General features: G+C 34.3%; 1 long non-coding RNA gene across 1 annotated transcript; it reads right to left on the bottom strand.

The window, feature by feature from the left end:
- Positions 1-491: 491 nt before the first annotated feature.
- On the bottom strand, positions 492-2,800 carry LOC126964144 (uncharacterized). Its single transcript, XR_007729314.1, has 2 exons — positions 1,335-2,800; positions 492-655 (listed from the first exon to the last, which is right to left on the bottom strand). It is a non-coding gene; the product is annotated as an uncharacterized LOC126964144 (long non-coding RNA).
- Between the last annotated feature and the right edge of the window lie 9,402 nt (positions 2,801-12,202).

Here is a 12,202-nt window from a genome sequence, read left to right as displayed (position 1 = left end):
AATGACAACAAAAAACAATACAAAAGATAAATGAAACAAAAAGCTTGTTCTTGAAACCAGCTTAATAAAATAGATAAATAAAATTGATTGAACACTAGCAAAATTAACCAAGAAGAGAGAAAATTCAAATAAACTCAATCAGAAATGAAATGGGACATATTACAACTGACATCACAGAAATACAAAAGATCATTCAAGGCTACAATGAACATCTTCATGCGCATTAACTAGAAAACCTAGAGGATGCGGATAACTCCTTGGAATCATATAACCCTCCTATCTTACAACAGGAAGAATTAGATACCCTGAACAGAACAATAACAAGCAGCGAGATTGAAATGGTAATTAAAAAATGTTTTATATTTCAGATCTCTGTATTTGCTTCTCTAATTTTTACTCCAAATATACAAGATATGTTTAGTGTGTAGGAAGTGAGTATAAGTTTGATGTTCACATAAGAAGTAGTATCCAAGGAGAGTATGATTGAATTGTGACCTTATGTGTCATTTATTTCATCAGGAGTGAGCCAATGTTTTACCTTTTGAGGTGAGCAGATTGCTTGAGGGGAGTTAGAGTCCTTACATATGTCATCAGCACACCATTTTCATGGACTGCTGGGCAGAATTTAGACAGATCAGGGAAGTGATGAGAATGGCTAGAAGAAGGGTAGAAAGGGAGAGACATAGGTGAGAATGACAGACATTCAGGAGGTGCATCAGCGGGAATAAGATACGGCGCCACAAAAAAAGACCCAAAGAATAATATAAAGCCATATTTACAATTTACAGACATGCAAAACTACTCAATATATTGTTTAAGAGTACAGAAAGTTGAAGTCAAGCTACAAAGAATAGCAATTGATTAATAAACATAAAATTCAGCATAATGGCTACCGAGGAGGTGGTTTTTTGATACAGGGTGTGAGGGCCCACAGAAGAAGGCTAAGGTAAATACTACTCTGTTTCTTAAGATGAGTGATGGCTATGCTGGGATTCTTTAATTAATTCTTTTTCTGCTTCGAGTACACATTTTCTGTATTTCCTCTAGTGAGTCAGATATTTTATTTTATTATACTAAAATAGGAAAAGTAACCAGACATAGAAACCTTAAGTTATACTGATCAATTTGAGAGCCTGGGCTACAGTACTGAACATTTTCTTATAAGGCTCCTTATTTTTATTAAAAAATTGAAAAAATGTTTTTTAATAGGAAGTTCCTATAAAGAAAGAACAGCTGCCTTGATCCCCAAGTTCAAATCCCAAATCTCAGAGCCTCTTTCATCCATAACCACATCCCCAGGCTGCTCTTCCCTAAAGCCGGGCCACTCCACTCACCTGGGGGCTCCAGTCCTCCCTGTTTCTGCTCATCATAGCTGCACATCTGGGCTGTCAGTCCCTGAGCGGCCAACAAGATCAGAAGTGGGGTGAACACAGCAGATGGCCAAGGCATTGGAGACCTGTTTACTGTCACCATGGGAACCTCTGAAGGTGCTTTAAGCAGGTGGAGCCGAAAGCTGGGGGCAGAGTCAGAACAGCTGCGGCAGCCACACATTTCTGACCCCTCCCAACCTAGTAATATTGGGAAGCCTTCTGCTTGGCTCTTCAGATCCAGCTCACCCCTCTGTCCTGGAAATGAGCCTCAATTAGTTTCACTCCAAAATTTGGGACATCTGGCTCTCCAGGGCAGATGGTGGTGAGATGGGTGAGAAGGAAGCAAGGGTGGAGGGAGATAAGGGCTGTCGCTGGGTGGGTCTCCATGGATCAGGGGCCACTGGAGAAGAACTTCCCGTGATGAAATCACAAGTGGGGGTGGGGAAGCATGAGGTCACAAGGGTCAGATTGTGACCACCTGGAGTGAAGCTGGGGATTTGTCAGCCAGGCCGAGGGGTTTCATAAAAGGCCGGTTGCCAGGGGGTGATCCCAGCAGAGAGAGGCTGGACATGAAGGGATGGGGTGATGGTATGTCAATTGGGCTCCAGCTTCTGCTCCAGGACCTTTTCATGGAGGCTTATTTCCCGGGTCCTCCCCCAAGGACACCCCTCTCCACGTTCTCAACCGCATCCTCCCCTGAGTCTGAGGCTCCGACCACAGTCTATGGTCTACAGCTTCCCTCTCTCCAAGTCCCAACTCCAGCTTTCTCAGTTCCTGGCTGCAATGGTCCTAGGCCCTCCACTCAATTTCCAAACCTTTTGCCTGGCACCACCTTCCCTACCCAGAGCTTTGGCCTACCTGTCAATCCTGCCCTGTATGGCCCCTTAGCCTGGAAATCCATAGGACTGTGATGAAGATGACTGCTTGCATTTTCTGAATCACTTTGTCGATGAGACATGCATCGTATTAGAGCTAACTAAGCTTCACAGAAAGGTCGTTTTGAAGTTGACACTGAGGAAGATATAGGTGCTCTAGGATCAGTATGTGAGGCTGCCACAAACATGCTGTAGTTTGCACATTCTTGCAGAGAGGTTGCAGTCTGCTTGGGAGAGAAGCCTCAAAAACATGGCTGGTGTCTTGGCAGGGTTTGCTCTGGCCCCCAGGAGGGTGTGCAAACAGCCTTCACAACAAGGTATCTTGCCTCTTAACCACTAGAAGAAACTGATGCCATGAAACTTTGAAAAATCAGAAAGCAAATCCACAAAAGAAGAATCTCTGAAGATAGCAGAGCCCAGTGAAGATAAATGACATCACTCATAGGAGGGAAATAGTGGTTTCAACCTAAAGGGGGTCGCTGCCCTGTGTGCTGGAAGCCAACACTATGACAACGGGTTTTTGAGAAAATAAAAACTTTACACTGAGATTTAACCCCTAAAGAGACAGGAGTCAATCTCATCTTGTCCCTGTGTTAGTTCTAAGGCAGTATTTAGAAAGATTTATGGGGTAGATACTGGGATTAGCAGGTGATTGTAGAAGGGAAGCAGAGTCTGAAAAGTCCTCAGGCATGTGCAGTTACCTCTTGTGTTACCTCATGAGTCATATGTGCAAATTTGGGAGGAGTGAGAGTGAAAGAAGCAGGCTGGAGTGCAGTGATGCTATCTTGGCTCACTGCAAGCTCTGCCTCCTGGGTTCACGCCATTCTCCTGCCTCAGCCTCCTGAGTAGCTGGGACTACAGGCACCCACCACCATGCCTGGCTAATTTTGGTATCAACCAGTTCTTTTATCAAATAAGCAGAGAGAGTTTCAGTGGGTTTTTTTTTTCTTTTCTTTTTTTCATCTGCGATTCTTCGAAGCAAGAATTTCTGTTAGTCATTATGAACTCTTTGGGACATTGTTTCAACAGAAGGCCTTGAAGCATCACAGACATGTCTTACAGTGAAAAAATTCTGGGCACATTATTATTGCTCTTTTATTCCTGACATATCTACTCTTTATAAAGAGGGGATATGAAGTGTCTCAAAAGCAGGCTAAGAAGAATATAAACAACATCGCAAGAGAAATCTAGATAATTTTAAACAAACTACCAGATTATATTTTATTTAAATCCTGCATGTACTTAAAAAAAAAACTACAGAAAAAAAGAAAGAAAAATGCAATAATCAAAATTACAGAAAAGATAAAAAATACACAGAAAAAAACAGTAATTAGAAGGGAAATTACACAAAACGGAGTGGTCTTATAAATTCCACATTAGAAATTCCATGATAGTGCTCTTAATAAGAAAGCCCATGCAGTTCTATTGTCGCCTGGGGGAGGGGGACAGAAATAATTTATGCAGAGAGAATGAAAGTGGCCACCTGAGTAAGGTCCTTAGAAAGTAAACCATCAGCTCAGCTTTGATGGCCATCTCTAGAAACATTCACCAAACACTTTCAAAAAGACATCATTCCAGCTGGGGGGCCTCTTTGGTCCTTACATGGACATGGAGGAATTTCCTACCATCTCTCCACAATGATTCAACTTGTGATTTCTTTCTCTTCTGGAAATGGAAGGTATATAACTCAGGTATAAGCTCAAACCTAAGGAAGAGACTCCATTTAGTACCAGTGAATCATCAAAATACTCAGTAAATTAATGATCTCAGAGCTGTGCCCTCTTTTGACCACAGCTATCGCCTTAAGCAGTCTGGATTCTTCTAGACTGAAGAGAGATTCTTTTCACATTGATGCCCCTGACATTGGGTTTTCCTTACAAATGTCCAGTGTGATCCCACCAACTGCAGGATGCCCACCCCTGCATAGTTCTTTGAGACCCTCTCTTGTCTGTGGGAACCTGAGAGCCTTCCAGCCCACCTCACAGCCCTGCTAGCCCACATCCTTAAGAGTGGCATTCCTGGATTCACCACATTGAAAAAGAGAAAGTAGCCCCCAGCATGAGAGAACTGGACTGTTACTGTTAGATGTGGTGTTGCCAGGATCTGGCCTGGTACTCAACAGCTAGGTAGTAAAGTTCTCCTGTTGAACATAAAAAAGATATGAGCATTAGACAAGGCCACTCTCTGACCATAATGGATCAAGAGAAAATAAGACCAATCTGTAATATTTCTGAATGCAGAAAAAACATAAAAATTGCTCAAACCACAAAAATGGCCAAACATTTTCCTCTCCTGGTCATAATATGAGTAACTGACATTTGTTTAACAATCACAGCTTTAAGATCACTCTCCTGTTACTTTTTTGTATAAGATTTATCAAGATAACCAATCATGGAGTGCCTCCACTACCTAATAGTATCCAAAACAAAGCAAAGCTCTGCTTCCTGAATTCTCTCCAAAAAACATCACACAAGCTAAAATCCTATATGTATTTTGCCTGTTGAGATATCAAATTGTCTTTGGGTGGTAATTTAATGTACAATTGAGCTCTAATATTTTATTGAAGCACATCTGTGTTTGGTTTTTCTAAATACGGAGTCTTCTGGTACTTTTGTTTGTCTGATCAGTTTTGTATTGTTCCTGAGTGAATTTGTTTTGTCCTGATACCAGCCTCTGTGGTTCTTCTGCTTCTTTAAGATATTGTGTGTTGTTTGTCTATTAGAAGAAATTTATTTGGGAACAAATTTACATAGCCTTGATTTAAAAAATGAACAGAGCTTTAGAAATCTGTGGGATAACATTGAGTGAACCTATATATGTGAAGTGGGAGAGAAAAGAAGAGAGAAAGAAGAAAAACTATTTGAATAATGACTAGAAACTTTCAAATTTTTATCAAAATCATTAACTTGAATATCCAAGAATTTCAATAAATAAGAAGAGAATAAATACAAATAGTTTACATCTAGATGTATTGTAGACACACTGTTGCAAGCTAAAAATAAAGAAAAACATATTTAAAGCAGCAAGGGGAAAAGCCACACAACAAACCTCATCATGTACAGGGGAGAAACTGTACCTTAATGGCTAAGTTCTCATCAGAAACAATGATGGCCAAAAGGCAACGGGATGGCATATTTTAAGTACTGAAAGAAATGAAACTTTGCCCAACATTGGCTGTATACCCAGCAAAACTATTACTCCAAAATGAAGTTACAATTCAAACATTCTTAGAGAAAGACTGAGAGAATTGATTGAAACCATACTTGCCTTATAAGAAATGCAAAAGGAATTATTTCAGGCTGAAAGCAAATTATGTTAAACAATAACCCAAAACCAAAGGAAGAAATGAAGAGTATCAAAAATGGTTAATATGTGGATGTGGATTCATAGATTTTAAAAAAGGTATGCTTCTAATTCCTTCTCTTCATGTCTCAAAAACGATACATTGTATTATTGTAATTAAAACATATTTCAATGACAATAATAGCACAAAGGAGGGAAGAAATATATTAGAATAAAATGTTTATATTTTACTGTAATTAAGATAGCATTAATCTGCAGTAGACTGTAATGACAGTTGTATTTTAATCTGTACAGCAGCCATTAAAAAATAACACAAAAATAGTAAAAAGAAAATTAACACAGAATTTAAAAATTACTTAAGAAATATTTAACAACAAAGAAGCCCCTCAGTAAATACCAAGAATAAAAACCACAGGAGGCATGTAGGAAACAAATGGTAAAATGACAGACATACATGCAATCATATCACACGAATATAAACTGAACACCCCAATCATAAAGCAAAGACACCAGATGGTATATAAAAGCATGCTCAGACTACATGGTTTCTACAAGAGACACAGCTTAAAGACATAAAGAGATAGAAGACAAAATAGAAAGATATCATGCAAATAGTAACCATAAGAGAGGTACAATGGCTACAGATATCAGAATAGATTTTAAGATAAAAAATATCATTAAATATGAACAGGGACATCTCAATGATGAAAGCTTAACATATCAAGATGATAAAACAATTATAAATGTGTATGTATCTCCAATAATAGTCAGATAGTTCATAAGACAAACACTGATAGAATTAAAATAAAATGTGCCATTAGAACATTAAATATAGCTGGAGAATTCAATACACGATTTTCAGTAATTGCTAGAATATCCAGACTGAAAATTAGCAAAGATACAGAAGACTTGAACAACACTAACAACCCAGTCGACTTTACGAAGGTATATGGAACAGTCCACTCAATGACTGCAGAGTACAATTTTTTTTCAAGTGTACATGTGCATATGTAACATATGTCTCCTAGATGCAGCACATGCTAAGCCATAAAATAATCATGCTAAATTTTAAATGATCTAAATCATACAATGTACTTCAACTACAAAATTAAATTAGAATCCAACAACAGAAACAATTCCAGGATATTTACAAACATTTTGAAATTATCAACACATTCCTAAATAACTAATGGGTTCAAGAAGAAATCAACAGAGGATAAGAAAATATTTCAAATTCAATAAAAATAAAAACCTAATATCAAAATTTATGCAATGCAGTGAAAGAAGAGATTAAAGAAATAGTTTTAAATGCCTATGTCAGGAAAGAATCAAGGTCTTACATTAATAACCTAAGTTTTCTCCTTAAGATTTTAGAAGCAGACAGCAAACTAAAACCAAAAGCAAGCATAAGAATGGAATTAATAGATTAGAGTGGAAGTTAATGGGCTTGGAACAAAAAAATGAGGAAAATTAATGAAACTAGAATTGATTCTTCGAAAAGATCAACAAAATTGACAAAGCTTTACTAAACTGACCAAAAAATCTAAACCAAAACAAAACACAAATTTGTAAAATCAGGAATGATAGAGGGGATATCACTGTTAATACTATAAACATTACAAAGTTTAGAAAGGAATATAAGAAAAGATTATGTATGACTTTATGCCAAAAAAGTAGGCAACTTTGATAAAATTGACAAATTCCTTCAGAGACACAAGGTACCAAAGCTGACTGTAGAATAACTGGAAAATCTGAATAAACTTATAAAAAACAAGGAAATTGAGGTAGCAATCAAATTTTTCCAACAGAGAAAAGTCTGGACACAACTTGTCTGGTGAATTCTATCAAATAATTAAAGTAGTAATATAAACCCTTCACAAGTTCTTTTACAAATAGAAGAATAAGGAATACTTTTTAACTCATTCTATGAGGCTAGTGTCAACCTTGATACAAATGCAAAGATATATCAAAGATAAAACTGAGGATAAGTATATCCTGAGTATATCCTCAGGACAAAAACTCAAATATCCTTAAGAAAATATTAGCAAACAGAATGCAACAACATACAAAAAGGATTATACACAATGGCCAAATAGGATTTGATTCAGGATTACAAAGTAGGTTTAACATTCAAAAATCAAAACAATATGCCACATTAGAATAAGGAACATAAACCACACGATTATCTTAATAAATGGAGGAAAAGTATTTGAAAAAAAATCTAACCTATAAATGATAAAACTTCAACAAACTAGTGAAAAAAAGCACGTCTTCATCATTCTAATAAAGAACACCTATACAAAACTCACGGATAGCATCACACATAATGATACAGAACTGGATGCTTTTCCCCTATGTTTGTGAACAAGGCCAAGATATCCACTTTTGCCATTTCTATTCAAAATTATAGTAAAGTTTTTTTACTCAGTGAAATAAAGAAAACATAAATTATAAATAGGAAAATAAAAGCATCCAGTTTGTCAAGGAAGAAATAGACTGTTTTTATTCACAGACGTCAAGATTCTGTACGTAGAAAATGTTATAAGTTATAGATTAGCTTAACAACTTTGTAGGATAGTAAATCAAACTCCAAAATTATGTTTCTATATACTAGCAATAAATAAATCAAACATGAAATAAAAATTTCATTTATAATAGCATGAAAAAGAATAAAAGTGATAAATACAGGAAAACATTTGCAAAACCTATACATGGAAATTTATAAAACATTGCTGAGAGAAATGTAAAAGGTATACATAAGTGGAAAGACATTTCATATTCATTGATTAGAGACTAATTCTAGTCAAGATCACAATTCTCCCCGAATTAATCTACAAATTCAAACTAATCCTTGTAATTATCTTAGGAGGCATTTTTGTCAGAATTAACAAGTTGATCCTAAAATTTATATGGAAATGTAAAGACTTTAAATATTCACAAGAATATTTGAAAAGAAGAATGAAGTTGGAGGACTTACGTACTTGTTATCAAAATTTGCCATGTAGCTCCAGTTATCAAGGCATCTTAGTATTGCCACAAGGTCAGGTATATAGAGCAACGAAAACTCTAAGAGTCTTACCTCATACTGCACAAAAATTTAACTGAAGTGGATCATAGGTCCAGATATCGTAGACAAAAACCACAATGATATACTACTAAATACCCACTACAATGGCTACAGTAAGACAGTAGCAAGCGTTGGCGAGGAGGAAGAGAAACTGGAATCCCCACACGTTGCTGGTACGAGTTTAAAATGGTGCAGCTGCACTGGAAATAAGTTTGGCAGTTTCTTAAAAAGTTAAACTTACCATGCAACCCAGAAATTCCACTTCTTGGAATCTATTTAAGAAAAATGACATCATGTTGACACAAAGACGTGTCTGTCAATGTTTCTACTAGTGTTATTCCTAATAGGTCTAACTGGATGCAATTGAAATGCCCATTGATTGGCCAATGGTTAAATAAATGTGGTATATCCATACCATGGAAAACTGTTCCATAATTAAAAGCACACAACTAATATATGTGCTAGAACATGAATGAACCTTAAAAACGCTGTGCTAAGTGAAAGAATCCAGACGAAAATAGCCTATGTATTGTGTAATTCCATTTATATGCAATGTCTAGAAAAGGCGAGCACATGATTGTGCCTAACCAAAGCTGGGGACGAAAGACAGAACTGACTGCAAACAGATGTGAAAGACCTTTTGTGGGGGGTTTGAAAATGTACTAAAATGGGATTGTGGTGGTGCTCGTGCAACTATAAATTTAGTCAAATTGAATTGTACACTTAGAGTGGGCACATTTTATGGTATGCAAATCATATTTTAATTAAGCTGTTAAATGTGAAAAGAAAGAAGCAAAAGGTTATTCTCCAGCCTGGGTGACAGCGTGAGACCTTGTCTTTGAACAAAAGTCATTAAGTGGTGTTTCTTTTGGTGGACATTTAAAAGCATATTTAAATAGTAGGCTTCTGTTACTATAATTATGAATTAAAAAGTAATGACTTTGGGTTCAATATAAAAGAAGTTTTTGGCCTAATTAGTTTTAAAAAATCAGTTTACCATATAAACATAATGCTAAGACAGTATTTTTGTTTGTTCTGTAAGAGGATAAAATTTCTCATGACTTAAATTTTATAAGTTTCTGATATTGGATTTATATACTTACAAATATGTAAGTTTATAAATAAACTTCTAAATAAGTCATTTCATAAAAAAGCTTGTAAATAAGTTACCACTAATTTCATAATTTTCTTAAAATACAAAATTATAAGTATAAATTGTATTCAATTAAATGAAATGACAATAATGAATATCTTTTTAGAGATTTTCATTTTATGATACTTTTACAAGCTACAAATTATAATTATTTAATTTATTAACTAAATTACAATTTCTCTGTCCTTATCTACCTATAATACCTTATACAAATAATTCAGTTAATTAATAAGTTTTTAAATCCTGGAAAGTTTCTAAGTAAAAAATGGACTCAAAATACAAATAACAAAGGTTTCTATTTTGATTGTTTTAGAATGGCAATAGATTAACAACAAAATATGCAGTTTTCTTTGGAGAATATATATTTAGTATATTCAAAATTATACAAATAGAAATAAATATGTATATGGGTATATATGTGTGTGTGTGCATCCATCCCTTTGAATTGTTAAAATAATGTGTGTTCATAGAGAAAAAATAATAAAACAATTTTTTAATTCTCTAATATTTTGTGTGTCTGGAAAAAGAAGTTGGTTATTTTGATTAAAGATGATAAGTAATATAAATATTACACATTTTAAATATAATTCATATATTACATATTGATAATATAAATTATGTATTTTATATATTTATAATATAATTATATTTTATATATTTATAATATGAAGTACTATATATTTTATAATATGTATTTATTTAATTTAATATAAGGATAATTAATATAAATCTCTAATTACACAAGATATGATAATTAGAGAAATATGAATATGAATATAATTTTATGCTTAAGAAATTTTTAATAGCTTATTCATAGGACAAAGTTAATATGATATGTGTGTATTATTTAATATACTGGTAAGTTAGTTGTTTTTTAAAGCCATAGGTAGAAGTTTTAACTATTACTTATTTTTATATTTGTCTCTGCATACCTAAATACATGTTTTTTACTCCAAATTATTATAAAAATGATGTAAAACAGAAAAAAAATGAGTGTCATTTTCATGTAAAATGACTGGCCTATTTTATGCTTAGACTGTAGAAGTTTCTTTTTGTGATTTAATTATTCTGTTAAATTTTGGTGCCTTTTGTACGCACTTAAATCAGTTTTTAAGAAACTTCATGTTTACTTTTCTTAATTTATTCTTAATTAGAATAGTTATTTACAATGTATTTATAACGTTGCCTGAAATTATTTGACTTTAGTTATGATTTATATCTTGTCTTTTATAATGATTTTTTTTACCCTTCCAAAATTCAGAATAATTTTGCTCTTTCACCCTATAAAATAAAGGAAAATAGGAATAATTAGGTTTGTTGAAACTCTTCAGGTTTTAAACAATTCAAAACTGTTATGAGACTCCTTCAACTTTGGGATTTAAAAACATACAAAAAATTTTCCAAACCTGTCAAATCCAGAAGAGAGCTGATGCTACTTTTATATTAGTAAAAAGTTTTACTAGAATTAGCTTTTAGTAATTGTATACTTTTCAAGTTAGAAGAAGTATGTTCCTTTTTAAGCATAAACACAGAAACAATAACTATTAAAAGATTTTTCTCCAAGATTCTAGATTCACAAATCCCTTTTTACTTTTTGTTTATAAAAATTCTCAGTAAGTGTTGACCCAATTATGTGGGAATCATTAGGGACCTACTGCTTATTTCAGTCTTTTGTTAGCTCTAGTAGCCAAGCTCTATCGACCTTGTTTAAGATCTGTAACAGCAACAGCAAAATGTATGAAAACTTCCATTGATTTAGTTCTAGGATCTCTACTACACTTAACAGTTTCTCATCCTACACAGATTCTTTCATTGACAGTCGTGTGGCATGTATGAAATAGTACTGCCTTACCCTTCAAAGGTCTACATCCATTGCTGCTTCACTCTGAACCCAGGCACTATCTTTTTTATTTTAACTTGTATTTTATTTTATTGATAGATTTATTTTTTATCTGATGAAAGAGGACCCAATAATTACCAGCCTTTGGGGAACTATTCACAATCATGCAAACCTTCTAGCCAAGATAAATGTGATTTTATTTTGATTTTATGCAGTTCATACTGAAAAAGAAAAACTGAAAATTATGAAGCTGTATATGTGATCAGAAACTTAAATTTGGGCTTGAAATATAAGCTTCTTATATAAGCTCACTCAGATATGTCAGCTGCCCAAAGATAAAGAAGGTGTTATAGCAGCTATGATTTTTAGGTTAGTTCATGACTTTGAAATGCTTTAGAAGAAGAGAGATATCCTGACTACTACAAGATGGTGAATTAAAACCCTAATTTGCCTGCAGGCAGTGAGCTCTGGATAAACATCAGATTAGCAACATCTCAGCAATGGTGGATATCAATGATATACATCCTGATGCCTGACTAGTTTGCTTTGGCCAAAAGAGAGTATAAAGAAAGAGAGAAGCAACCTTCATATTGG

This window comes from Macaca thibetana, chromosome 10 (genome assembly GCF_024542745.1).
Source record: "Macaca thibetana thibetana isolate TM-01 chromosome 10, ASM2454274v1, whole genome shotgun sequence".
NCBI classification, from domain to species: Eukaryota; Metazoa; Chordata; class Mammalia; order Primates; family Cercopithecidae; genus Macaca; species Macaca thibetana.
This window is presented reverse-complemented; position numbering and strand designations above follow the sequence as displayed.